Consider the following 13,356-nt stretch of genomic DNA (forward strand, 5'->3'; position numbering starts at 1 on the left):
ATCATTTTATTTTTGCATATTATTTTAATAACTCTAAGTAAAAACAACGCCTTGATAAAGTTTTGTAGCAATCGCCACAGCTTGAAATAAAAGACGTCCATAAATGAAGTTCTAAAGCGCCTCAGATAATATTTTCAAATCCATCATGTAACTATATTTTAAATTAATATCACTAAGAGTATATTTTTATTCATTTTATCTACGCCTCTTACTATTTTTGCCTCTAGTTAATAAGTAAAGGCAGAATTTTTGAGACCTATCGAAATTCTCATGACAACCGCCATTTTATAAAATTTGTTTTTCCTCTCTCGATTTGTAATTAATTAAATAAATATTATAGGACAATTTTACACAGATCAACCTAGTCCCACAGTAATAACCACAATACAATTTTTGTGTTGTAGTTTTTTGTTATGACGATGTTGTTCCCAAAACTTCTAATCCAATCTCTTATTCCCACTATCGGCCCATTTCCATCCTTCCAGTTTTATCCAAAATAATTGAACACATCGTAAATCGTCGCCTTTCATCACATCTCAACAGACATAGTATGGTCAATCCTCTCCAATCTGGTTTCCGCCCCGGGCATAGCACTGTCACGGCATTGGTTAAGGTAACCGATGACGTCCGTCTTAATATCGAGGGTGGGAAGCTCACTCTCCTTGTGCTCCTGGACTTTAGTAGTGCCTTCAATAATGTAGATTTTGATATTCTCCTAGGCATACTTAATACGCTTAACCTTTCTCAATCTGCTCTCGATTGGTTTCGAAGCTACCTCTTTGGTAGGCGCCAGCGAGTAAGGGTCGACGACAAGGTCTCCGGGTGGTGTGACCTTACCGCTGGTGTCCCCCAGGGTGGTGTGCTCTCTCCTTTGCTTTTTTCCATCTTTATTGACGGCATTACTAAATCTTTAAGGTCTAATTACCATCTGTACGCAGACGATCTGCAGATTTACGCGGCGGCTAACATTGACGAACTTCCTTCTCTTTTCAATAAGATTAATTGCGACCTAAGAGCTATTTGCAACTGGGCTTTGAATTTCGGGTTACAAGTGAACGCTAAAAAATCACAAGCAATTGTAATTGGTAGTCCTCATTTTATCTCCAAACTAGCGGATATGGTGTTACCCGATGTCATCTATGACGGGACTTTGATTCCACTTTCCTCTACTGTCAAGAACTTGGGTGTCATCCTAGACCAGACACTCTCATGGACGCCGCATATATCGGAGATCAGTAGGAAGCTATTTGCTTCGCTGCACTCTCTAAGGCGACTGCAAAACTTTCTTCCTCTTACTACTAAAATCTGTCTTGCTCGCTCTCTCTTACTGCCACTCCTTGATTATGGGGACATTGCTTTTGTGGACCTAAGGGAGGAACTGCTTGACAAGCTAGAGCGCTTGCAAAATGTCTGCATTAGATATATATTTGGGTTGCGTAAGTACGATCGCGTATCTGCCTTCCGCTCGCAGCTTGGCTGGCTTCCGATACGACGTCGTAGGGATGTGCATGTTCTGTCATTACTCTTTAACGTGTTATTTAATCCCGCATCCCCTACGTATCTATCAGAAAGATTTAGTTTTTTGGCTACTGTTAGCGGTCACCGTCTGCGATCTAGTGCCAATCTGACTCTAGCCATTCCACCGAAAAAGTCGCGTGCGTACTGTAGGTCTTTCACTGCCTACTCAGTTAAGCTGTGGAACGATCTACCAGTGGACGTAAGGAAATCGCAATCTGTTGCCTCACTCAAGGAGAAGTTGAAAAAGTTGTGGTTATTAGACTCCTGATGTAGTTAGAACTGAATACTTTATATGTATATATATATATATTTATATATAGGTTATATGTTTATGTATACATATATGTATATGTGTATTTTATGTAAGTATATGTCTAAGTATATATATGTATAGGTATGTTTATAGTTTATGCGTATTTATACTATTTATTAATATGTACCTAGTACTGTTTTTTTTTTTCTTTAAGTGCTTATTTGCTCTCGTCGTCCTTTATGTGTATCCAAAATTCTCATAGTGCTATTTGTCCATATTAAATTGTCTTTCACCTGTTAGTATCTGATCCTTTCGCATTTTCTCAAAGGTTAGCTGGAAGAGATCCCTTTTAGGGATAAGTTCGCCTTTGTACATAACATTTTTATTTTTGTTTTGTTTTTGTCCATTTTATGTAAACCTGTTTATGTGCAATAAAGTGACATACATACATACATACGATGCGTGTTGTGGAATGACATACATGTGACAATACCTAAGGTAGATGAGTTTTCTTGATGACGAGGCCTGTGGATTTGGAGGTATGTTGATATTATTATGATTTTTTTGTTAATACCTTTTTATTATATTTAAAAAGTAAATTTGCTTCTGTTATCTGTCAGAAATGCCGTTGAGCGTCTTTGTTTTATTACTCTAACACCACAGTAAAAGGGCCGAAAACAGTCGGCTGCTCAAATACCACTGGATAGATGAAGCCCTCAAAGGGTCCGCTCTTGGAATATCGTAAAACGGGGTGACTTTGAACTGCAGGGGTGATTTATGCCATAATATTTTTTATGCAGGATTTTTTATAATAGGTAAACATGAATTTATAGTAATCTAAGCAGTTACCCGAATAGTTGGAGTAAATAAAGAATAGTGCTAATATTGATTAAAGTACTTAACCCCATTTTTCTTAAAGTCACCCAAAGGACAAAGTTGCGTTTTTTAGTGTAAGAAGTCAAGATAATATGGATGCCCCAAGAGACACATTACGGAAAGGGTGATTGAACTGCAAGCGCTAACCCAAACAGATTATCATCCCAAAAGACCATGGGCAACCGCTTCAGGGGACCATCGAGTGCGCCGTCTTCTGGCCGAAGAGTGCAGGCTTTGCTGGAATACTGAGCGAACCGCAAGCGCTAACGGCTAACGTCAGGGATTATCATCCCAACAGACCATCTGGGGTTGTAGGGCAATCGCTGCAGAGGACCATCGAGTGTGCAGTTCTGGCCGAGGGGTGTCGTGTTTCGCAAATTCCGGGGCAAACTGCCGAACCCGATACATGAAATACGATTCAACCGAGCCACGCAGTTCTGTCGCCAAAATAGTGCTTAGTTTTAATTTATTGAAAGTTATGTATGTTAAGTCTGGAATATAATTTATGTAAGTGTGGGCCTTTATTGCCTGGAAATAAATCATTAATAATTATTTTTATAACTTGACATGACATGATTAACAGTAGGTATCTTTGCTTGAAGGTGCTTGAAAGATAGACTACTCTATAAAAACCTACTCTAACACAAGTTGAATGCTCGGTTATCATTGTAAATACAATGAATGAAAAATCCCTTATCTTAAATAAACATTCTTCACAATTTCGCAAATATGAACCTACTAAAGTAATTGAATGGATAGAGGGTTGATTAGATTTATCACCACAACATGGTTTGTTTTAAAAGATATGGAGAATAGGAACGCTAAGTATTGTAGATTATTTTTTAGTTGTATCTACCACTTATAATGGCTTAAAAACGATCTAACTCTATCTATGGGGTGACTAAAACGCTGTAAAACGACAGAAAATGATTTATACAGAAAATAATAATATTTTTTCAACGAGAGTCAATAATAGAAGCCGGGCGCCTTTTCTCTGAGGAAAACTACCTACCTCCTCCCCTACCAGACATATACAGTGTGGAAAGATAAGTCGCGCCCTGGAGGGAAACTACCTTAAATCCTTAAGCTGGCTTATTTTACTTAAAGGAGACATTCCTTTATTTTTAAAAAGAAACAGAACTGCATTCAAAGATCTTCTAAAACTCGCTTGCCTCGCCCGGGACTCGAACCGACTAAAAATTCCAAAAAATAAAAACTCGCAATTTTATTCTACTAGTCGATACAGTTAATGTTAATGATAACATTTCTCCAAGAAACATTAGGTTTTACACTCGTCTGTCGTACAAAATATCCATAAAATCTAATATTTAGTACTCAAGATTTTTTTAGACAAGCCAAATTGAAGAAAAAAAGAAAAATTCTTTGAATGCAGTTTTGTTTCTTTTTCAAAATAAAGGAATGTCTCCTTTAAGTAAAATGAGCCAGCTTAAGGATTTAAGGTAGTTTCCCTCCAGGGCCCGACTTATCTTTCCACACTGTATATACAGTTACATACTTTTAAAATTTGAAATTGGTCTGCGAGTCAAAAGCTAGTACCTACTGCGTTTTAGTAATGACATTGAGGAAGAAAGAATCCGTTACCTTTTTACGAGTCGAGATTTTCTTACGAGCTGGATGCATACCGAGTCATAAAATAAATAATTTGAATACATTACACTCATTTTTATTCATTATTCATTACCTTTTTGAACTCATAAAAGGTCAACCTCCAAAATGTCGAGAAAATGTAAGTACAGTCGACGTCAAAGATATGTTTGCAGTTTATCACCTTAATAAAAAACTTAAGGCAAAATGTTACCTAAAACCCGCGCGCGATGGCCATATAATATCTTCGTCGCATGTTACGTGCGACGCATCATATATTTTGTTCTCTTCAAATTTCCTGGCTTCGGCCCGAACAGTAGCCATATTTATGTACATACATAAGTACATATTATGAAGTTGACGTAAATTATATTGACATTGTTATAGAAACACTTGTGAAATTAACTACTAACAGCAATTTTTAAGTAGTATCTACCACGTGTATGTATTACAAGTATTATGAAATTAAAAACATAAGAACTATGAAGGTTTAAATATTTAAAGATATTTTTGATGAAAATACTTATGAATGATTGTTGTTGCCTGCTTGCGAGAAGGCTTGCGTCCCACTTTTAACATTAAGTTATATAGTTACTCGGTTAAAAGAGTAAAAATTACGTAACGATAGTAATACTACTGAACTGACAACCGTGTTAAATAATCTAATAAATACCTACAAAGTTTCCAAACGAGTTTGTTTTAAAAAAGTAAATGCGATAGCAAATCACCGTTGATAACGACACTTAGCTAAAGAGTTTGAACAAATGTCACTAATATGTATTTAATGAAGCAAACAACTAGCCCAGTATAAAAATGGGTAAGCTGCTCATTAAATACCTATTAAAATCTTAAAGGCTCCTCTTCACGTTGGGCCAACGCCAACGCCAACGAGGGACGCAGCCATGCGGTAGAATGAGATAGCAATATCACTTGCTCCCTCTAACGCATAAATGCGTCCCTCGTTGGCGTTGGGCCCAACGTGAAGAAGAGCCTTAAAAGATACCACCACCAACCACCCTACCACGGCTACCATAAATATGGGTCCGATTCGGATTTTGAAATAGACATCTATTAGATATATTTTAGACATCACCAAGATACGATAACGATATGTTTAAGATCTAACCTGTCAAATTGAAATTTGCGCGATTCTGGACATACTCTTGAACGATTTCCTCAGGATATGACTTAGCGATCTAATTCACATCTAATAGATATCTTACGCTATCTGTCGTAAAAGTAACATTGGTTGCCCGAATTGCGCTGCAAAAGAGAACTAGTTCATATCTAAACTATAACGTATCTAGAATGGATCTAGTACGTGTCGTCTCTTGTGAATATCTTGAAGTTCGAATACGGCAGTATGGCGCTTGCTTTGTAGCAAGTTTAATTAAAACTACCCAAGTATTTCAGTAGGCTTACCATTGCCACAGGATGACAGGAGCGCCGCAACAGAGGGCCTACCGCGAACCGCGTTCGAAGTGTTGCCTCCTTGTCAAACTTACGTTCGAATTTAGAAGTGCGGAAGAGAGGCGACACGTCGAACGCGCTTCGCGGTAGGCACTCAGGGCTATAACCGCGAAAATCGAAGTTCGCAAATTGCGGGCATTTTTCTCTGTCACTCTTATTACGCCTTCATTGGAGTAAAAGAGAAAGATCCCCGCAATTTGCGAATTTCGGTTTTCGCGGTAGCCGCTCAGTATCTCGCCCGCGAGATAGACTCCGTCTCTTTCTATTTAATACAGTTAAAAAAACAACGGGTAGTGTAGGTCGCAACTGTGACGTTGACGGGACCGCACGCGCTTGAGCTAGCTCTCGAGACCTACGCACCCTAACCAACTCACTAGTTGACGTGTGTTAACTTCAGTGTTTGTGCAGGCTAAGTATCATTGTTAGTGTGCCCCAGTGTCGAAAAGACCACTTTCGCAGTGATCGTTTGCTGGCGGATACCTTACGGTGACAACCCAAGCCCCAAGCGTTAGCAGTGGCCGTTTGTTGGTGGATACCTTACGGTGACAACACAAACCACAAGCGGGGCGAGAGCCCGGACACACCCGGCGCTAGCCATATACCACCCTGTACTCACATCTGTTGTTTTCCAGGTCAACCTACGCCGACGCCGCACACACGCGCCCTCACCATGGGCAACGACAAGACGCCCACCAAGACGACGGAGGCCGCCCCGGAGGAGGACACAGCGACAGCATCGGCTCCGCCGCAGGTGGTGGAAGCCCCAGCCGATGGCCTGCTCATGCTCACCGGTCCCACGGTCATACCGGACTTTCACGATCCAAAGCGTCTGCCCGCGTACGGTAGTTACACGGGGTCAACGGTGTCAAGCAGAGACTCACAAGAGTTTCTTGACTTCGCTGACTCCGATGACGATGCCGGCGAGGGCTCAGACGCTGAGGATCAGCGAAGCTCTGGGTCGCCTGAGGCCGAGGAGCCAGAGCGGTCAATCGACAATGGGGACCTGGCACGTGGTGATTCACCATGTGGCGATTTATCGCCGCTTGATTTATCACCACGTGCTAGGCATTCACCACGTGCCGAGAGCCCGCTGCCGCCGCAGCCGGCCGACAAGTCGCGACCTGTCACGCCGCAACCGGCTGACAGGTCTCGACTTGTCACGCCGGCCCACTCACCGCAACGCCGCCGCCAGTCGCCGTGCCGGCCACAGGCCGGCCTCGAGATGACCGGGGGCGCCTGGATGGCGATATTCGAGAAACTCGACAGAGTAGCTCGGGGATCGCTAGACAGCTGTACTCTCGGTCCGCTCGAGGCGGCCCTCCTCTCAACCCTGTTGGCGCACTCTGGGGCGCGCCAACAGAAGAGACGACGGGAAGAGGACAGCCCGCCGCCACAGGAGGAGAAGCGGGAATGTAACCGCATCACTCCTGTGTCGCGCGGTCCTACTCAACCCGTCGTCTGCCCACAGGACTCGCAGCAGCAGCAGCCGATGGACACCGCCGCTCCATCCACACCCGCCGCCGGCGGCTCGCACCAGGCCCCGCCACGCAAAGTGTTGCTATCTAAACTGGTAGCAAACACCGACACGTACGCGGCCGCAACAAAAGCCCCACCTAAAGCCGCTACCTCTCTGCCCACAGACTCCGCAGCCAACAAGAAGAAGAGGAAGCAGCAGCCGCAGCCGCCGGCCAAAAGGGCCAAACCGCCCCACATTCTGGCCGAGGTCCTCCCAGACTCGGCCCGCCACCTGGAGGCCATCAACGAGCGTCTCGGTTTTAAGGCCAAAACCGAGAACGTCGAACCGACCGGGATACGGTTCTACCCCAGGACCGCCGAGGAATACCGAGTGGTATTCGCCTACCTCGGCAAGGAGCAGAAGCTCGACCCCCGGATCCAGTTCGTCAAGCACCCGGAGAAGTCGACCCTGCCGATGAAGGCCGCTATCCGCGGCCTGCCGTCAACCATGTCGGTGCAGGACGTGAAGGACGCCTGTGCCAAAGAGGGGCCCTGCGGAAACGGCCGGCCGGCAGAGCTCCGAGCCGACCTCAAGCGGCTGCTGGTGGACTCCCCCGTGCCGACCATCCTGGCCGGGGACTTCAACGCCGAGCACCCCGCTTGGAACTCGTCCGCGCATTCCCATCCGGGAAACATCATCTACCAGATCGTGGAGGACCTCGATCTGGTAGTGGACGGGCCATACGAGCCCACACACTACCACGACAGAGACCCGCTCTGTCGCGGCACCACAATCGACTTTGCGATTTCTCGCGGAGTCGACTCACTCATGAGGCACCAGGTATTTTACGATCTCACCTCCGATCACAGGCCGGTGCTCCTGACCATCGCAGACGAGGCGACAACGAGGCTCAACAGGGGACCAGGACGCCGCTACGACTGGACGGCTTTTACAGAAGCCATGGTAAAATCTCCCCGTACAGGTCCCATATCGACCGCAGAAGAGGTCGATGCAGCAGCAGCCACAATCACCGGGGACATCAAGGCGGCCCTCGACAACGCCACCCACATCATCCCGCCCTCGGACCGGCGCAAGCCGCTCCCGAGGCCGCTTCAAGCGCTTTTGGAGAAAAAGCGCTGGTACAGGAAACAGTGGCAAAGGACTAGGGCTCAGTCGGTCAAGGCTGAGCTCAATAGTCTCGAGCGACTGTTAAGGGTAAAACTCAGCGAGCACAGAGCTGCAAGCTGGGAAGCGCACATCGATAGCCTAACTGATCACGTCCCTTCCATCCACAGGTTATGCCGACAACTCAGCACGACGCCCGAGCCGATACGGCCCCTAGTGGACGACACCGACGGGAAACCGAAATACGCGGCCAAGGACAGAGCGGAAATACTCGCTCGCAGCCTTGAGCGGCAATTCAGGCCATTCCCCGACACCGACCCGCAACACACAGCGGATATCGTGCGGCACGTTCGAGACTACCTCAGCGTGCCCGTTGAGACCCACGATGATCCACTTTATTTTTCTCCTTCACAGGTCCAGGCGACAATCAGACGTCACTGCAAGCCGAAGAAGGCGCCGGGCCCCGACGAGATCCCAAACATGGCGCTCCGCCAACTGCCGCTAAACTCCTTAGCGGCAGTGGCGCGCCTGTTCAACGGGATCCTACGGTCGGGGCACTTCCCCACCGTCTGGAAGTCCGGACGGGTCATAGTCCTTCCCAAGCCCGGGAAGGACAGAAGAAAGCCGGAGAACTACCGGCCCATCACGTTGCTATGCAACCTATCAAAGGTGTTCGAGAGGTTACTGCTCCGGCACCTCTCGCCACACCTAACACCCAGGCCGGAGCAATTTGGTTTCAGGTCTCAACACTCCACCACGTTGCAGCTCACCCGCGTGCTACACCACATGGGCACGGCGCTCAACAAAAAGGAGTATACAGTTGCTGTCCTCCTAGACATGGAGAAAGCGTTCGATCGAGTTTGGCACGAAGGTCTAATATATAAACTTTCTCTGTCCACAGCCCCTCGCCGCATCGTGAGAGTCATCGCTTCATTCCTGGCAGACCGACGCTTCCACGTTCAAGTGGAAGGCACACTGTCAGAGGAACGCCCGATACAGGCAGGCGTCCCCCAGGGGAGCTGCCTGTCGCCCGCATGCTACGCGCGCTACACCGACGACATTCCAGTCGTAGGACAAGCGCAACTAGCCCTATTCGCAGATGACGCCGCTTACTTTGCTTCCTCTTTCCAGATGCCGCACGCAGTCTCCAAGATCCAGCCGACGCTCGACGCCCTTCCTGACTGGCTCTCCAAATGGAGGCTATCAGTCAACGTGGGCAAGACGCAAGCGCTCATCACAGGGGCAGCCAGGATCCTGCCCCCACCTCCCTCCCTTCTAGGCCAGCCACTGACATGGTCACCCACAGTGAAATACCTGGGGGTGACCATAGACAGGAGGCTCAACATGAAGAAGCACGCCGCGGCGACGATCATACGAGCGAAAACCGCTCGTATGAACCTCCGCCCGGTCTTGCGCAGTAAGCTTCCCGTACGGACCAAACTCGGTCTGTACAAAGCTTACGTGCGATCTCGACTAACATATGCTTCACCAGCCTGGTATTCTTTCTGTTGCAGGACCATCAGGGCCAACTTGAGGCGTCAGGAGACCCTCTCGCTACGGACCATCGTCGGGGCAACGCGGTACGTCAGCAACGCAGCCATCGCCGAGTATCTGAAGTGGAGCAGCAGCCTGGAAGACTTCGTCATCGAGCGTCTCGCGCGGGGCATGTTCGACCGCGCGGACAACTCCGACCACGAACACATACGCGGGATCGCGCCTCATCACGCGCGCCCGCCGGACCAACGCGGGGCTCAGCATCTCCCCCGAGCCCTCCTACACACCAACACAGAAGAAGAAGAAGAAGAAGAAGAAAACACGCACTCACCACACCGGATGCCGCCTACACAACCGTAGGCACGACGCACACGCCAGCCTAAGCTGCCGGTCGCCTTCCCTGCTTCCCCGACGCCCGGCCCCGCTCAAACGGTATCACCGGGCTAGGGGTCGCGGGGTTGGATAAACGGCCGGTAGCGAGAAAGCTGGCCCACAATGGACACACAGCCGTCCCCAAAACGACGAGCGACTGACCGCCCCACAAGGTGGGGCGCGACCGGAGACAGCCTCCGCAGCCGGAAGGCGGAAGAGGCCTCTCGCACCCCTTCAAAAGGGTGCCGAATGACACTACTACTACGGGTAGTGTATCTCACGGCACTGTCGCATCGCTCCTGTGTCCAGCTAAGAGAGGCATAAACTACACAAATTGATCTCAATGTGATTATGCTTTGATATGACTCGCGGCTCGATTCGGGAAATGAATTAGATCTCTACTAGACCTCAACAACTTACGATATGGATAATTTAAAGATATTTGTAAGATAGATATGTCAAATTTGACGTTTCCGCGATTCTGGAGGTCCTCTTGAACGATTTCGACAAGTTATGACTAAGATATCCAAGTCACATCTAGTCGATATCTAATGTAAATCTAGTTGATCTCTATATCGTCTTTAGATCTTGTGATTATCTCGTTTCCCGAATACGCGTGTCGCAGTACTTTTACTGCTCGCTCTTGTATTGGTGCGAGAGAGATGCGCTGCGAGTGACGTGAAGACAAGATCAAAATTGAAATACATTTGTAACATTTGAATGCCGCTCTAGCTTGCAAAAGTTACTGGTAGTACAGCAAAATATTATCACCCTAGTTGGCAGTGACCTTGCCTGCGTAGCAGTAGGTCGCAGTTTCGAAGATATGGCTGTAAATATTATGTATGCATAAGTATGTATATATAAATAGTTATTTGTTTTACAAGGGGGCAAAGTTGTTGTTTAACCGCTCGTGCTAATATTGATACCCGAGCAAGCGAAAGATTCCAAAATTCCGCAAAATGGAATCTTGAGCGTTGCGAGGGTTTCAAAGCACGAGGGTTAAACAAAATTTGCCCCCGAGTGAAACACAAAATTTTTCACCACACCAACTCGAAGCAAATTTTAAATGTAAAATATCAAACAAAATCAAACCAAATCAAATCCAAATCAATGTTGTTAAATATTTGTCATCCAAAATCATCATTTAACAGTCAATTCTACCAGCAAACATAAGAAACTAACTCAAAATTAGCATTTGATTACTTTGTCTCACATGTGAATAAAATGCAACTTTGCTATCAGTTTTCGAAGTGCAAAGTAAGCCTTTCCGAGCTGGTGTGGTGAAAAATATATTATGTATATCTTCGGTCATCTACAACCTACAACACAAGCCTTATTGAGCTTACTGTGTGACTAGGTTGATCTGTGTCAAATTGTTGTACTTTTTTTTTTCAAAACAAATAAATCGAGATAGGTAATTGTTTGTCATGTTTTCTGTTATTGTAGGTAAAACCAAATAAAAGTGAAATAAAGATTGCAAATGTAACAAATAAACAATATTGTTTTGCGCGTTTAAGGTGGTTCGCCTAGGTTACTCAAAACTTAACTAGCGCTAGATGGCACCACTTTTGCAAAATTTAAGATTTTATTTTTTTGTGAAATGGTCTTGGTATTTGTATACTTAAAAGTATGTTTCGCGCACTCTTTAAGTAAATATTGAACTATTAAAATAAACATTGAATACTTCATTGTGCAAAAACCACCTTTTTAATTCGACGGAGTGTTGCTGTCACGCTTTTTCCTACTATTACTCACACATGCAAACAGTGTTTCCGTGATCCTTGTAGAAGACAATTTCACACAACGTAAGTATGTTGCAATAGCGTAACGGTATGTTCGTGGAAATACGTGCAAGAGGATTGGGGTTCAAGACTGGTGCGAGTAGGTAATTTCTTTTTGTTTCTCCTTTGTGTTATCTTACCTTTAAACGAGCAATTATTAGATATATAATTATTTATTTATATATTTGGATGGTATCAGAAACGGCTCTAACGATTTCGATGAAATTTGCTATAAGGGGTTTGATCTCTTCATTCATTTTTGAGTTTTTATGTTTTGTAAGCTTTGGTCGGTCTCCCAGATATTCAAACTCCGCTTGGCAACTAATCCCAGAATTGGCATGCGCACTAGTTTTTACGAAAGCGACTGCCCTGACCTTCCAACCCAGAGAGTAAACTTATTTGGATTAGTCCGGTTTCCTCACATTGTTTTCTTTCACCGAAAAATAGGTATCGGTGTATAAATAGGTAGGTATCAAATGCTATTTCGTACAAAAGTTCGAAAAATCATTGGTACGAGCCGGGGTTAGAACCCGCGATCTCCGAATTGCTTTCCGCTAGGCCAGCAGCGCTTCCCCCACATACTCAGTGTTATCAGGTTTTTTAAAAATCAAAAACGATTACTTATGAAAGCAGAAGAATATAAATGATCGTATTAGATTTATAATTGTTACATATTTGCCGTAACTTATTTTTAAAATGTGTTTTTCAATTAAAAGACACGTCAAGATTGTTTACCTTATTTCTAATGCTAAAAAAAACAAACTATAGTAATAATTGTGTTTTTCATTCATAGACAAAATCCATTATTTTTAACCACAGGAAATTTTATACACTTCTTTTTAGGGTTCCGTACCCAAAGGGTAAAACGGGACCCTATTACTAAGACTTCGCTGTCCGTCCGTCCGTCCGTCCGTCTGTCACTAGGCTATATCTCGCGAACCGTAATAGCTAGACAGTTGAAATTTTCACAGATGATGTATTTCTGTTGCCGCTATAACAACAAATACTAAAAACAGAATAAAATAAAGATTTGAATGGGGCTCCCATACAACAAACGTGATTTTTGACCAAAGTTAAGCAACGTCGGGAGTGGTCAGTACTTGGATGGGTGACCGTTTTTTTTTGCTTTTTTTTTGTTTTTTTTTGCATTATGGCACGGAACCCTTCGTGCGCGAGTCCGACTCGCACTTGTCCGGTTTTTATTGCAGTGAGGATGTCCTGATTGTAAAAATCAGAGAGATTAGGAAGAGTATAATTTCTAATTATCTTTGTAAAAATAAAAGAATACGTGTAGCCCATACTTAATAATCGATTTATGATAATAAGAAGAATTAAATAAAAATAAAAAAACAATACGAAATTTAGGTGTAACAAAAATACAAAAAGTTATGTTCCAGCATACAATG

This window comes from Cydia fagiglandana, chromosome 16 (genome assembly GCF_963556715.1).
Source record: "Cydia fagiglandana chromosome 16, ilCydFagi1.1, whole genome shotgun sequence".
Classification (NCBI taxonomy): domain Eukaryota; kingdom Metazoa; phylum Arthropoda; class Insecta; order Lepidoptera; family Tortricidae; genus Cydia; species Cydia fagiglandana.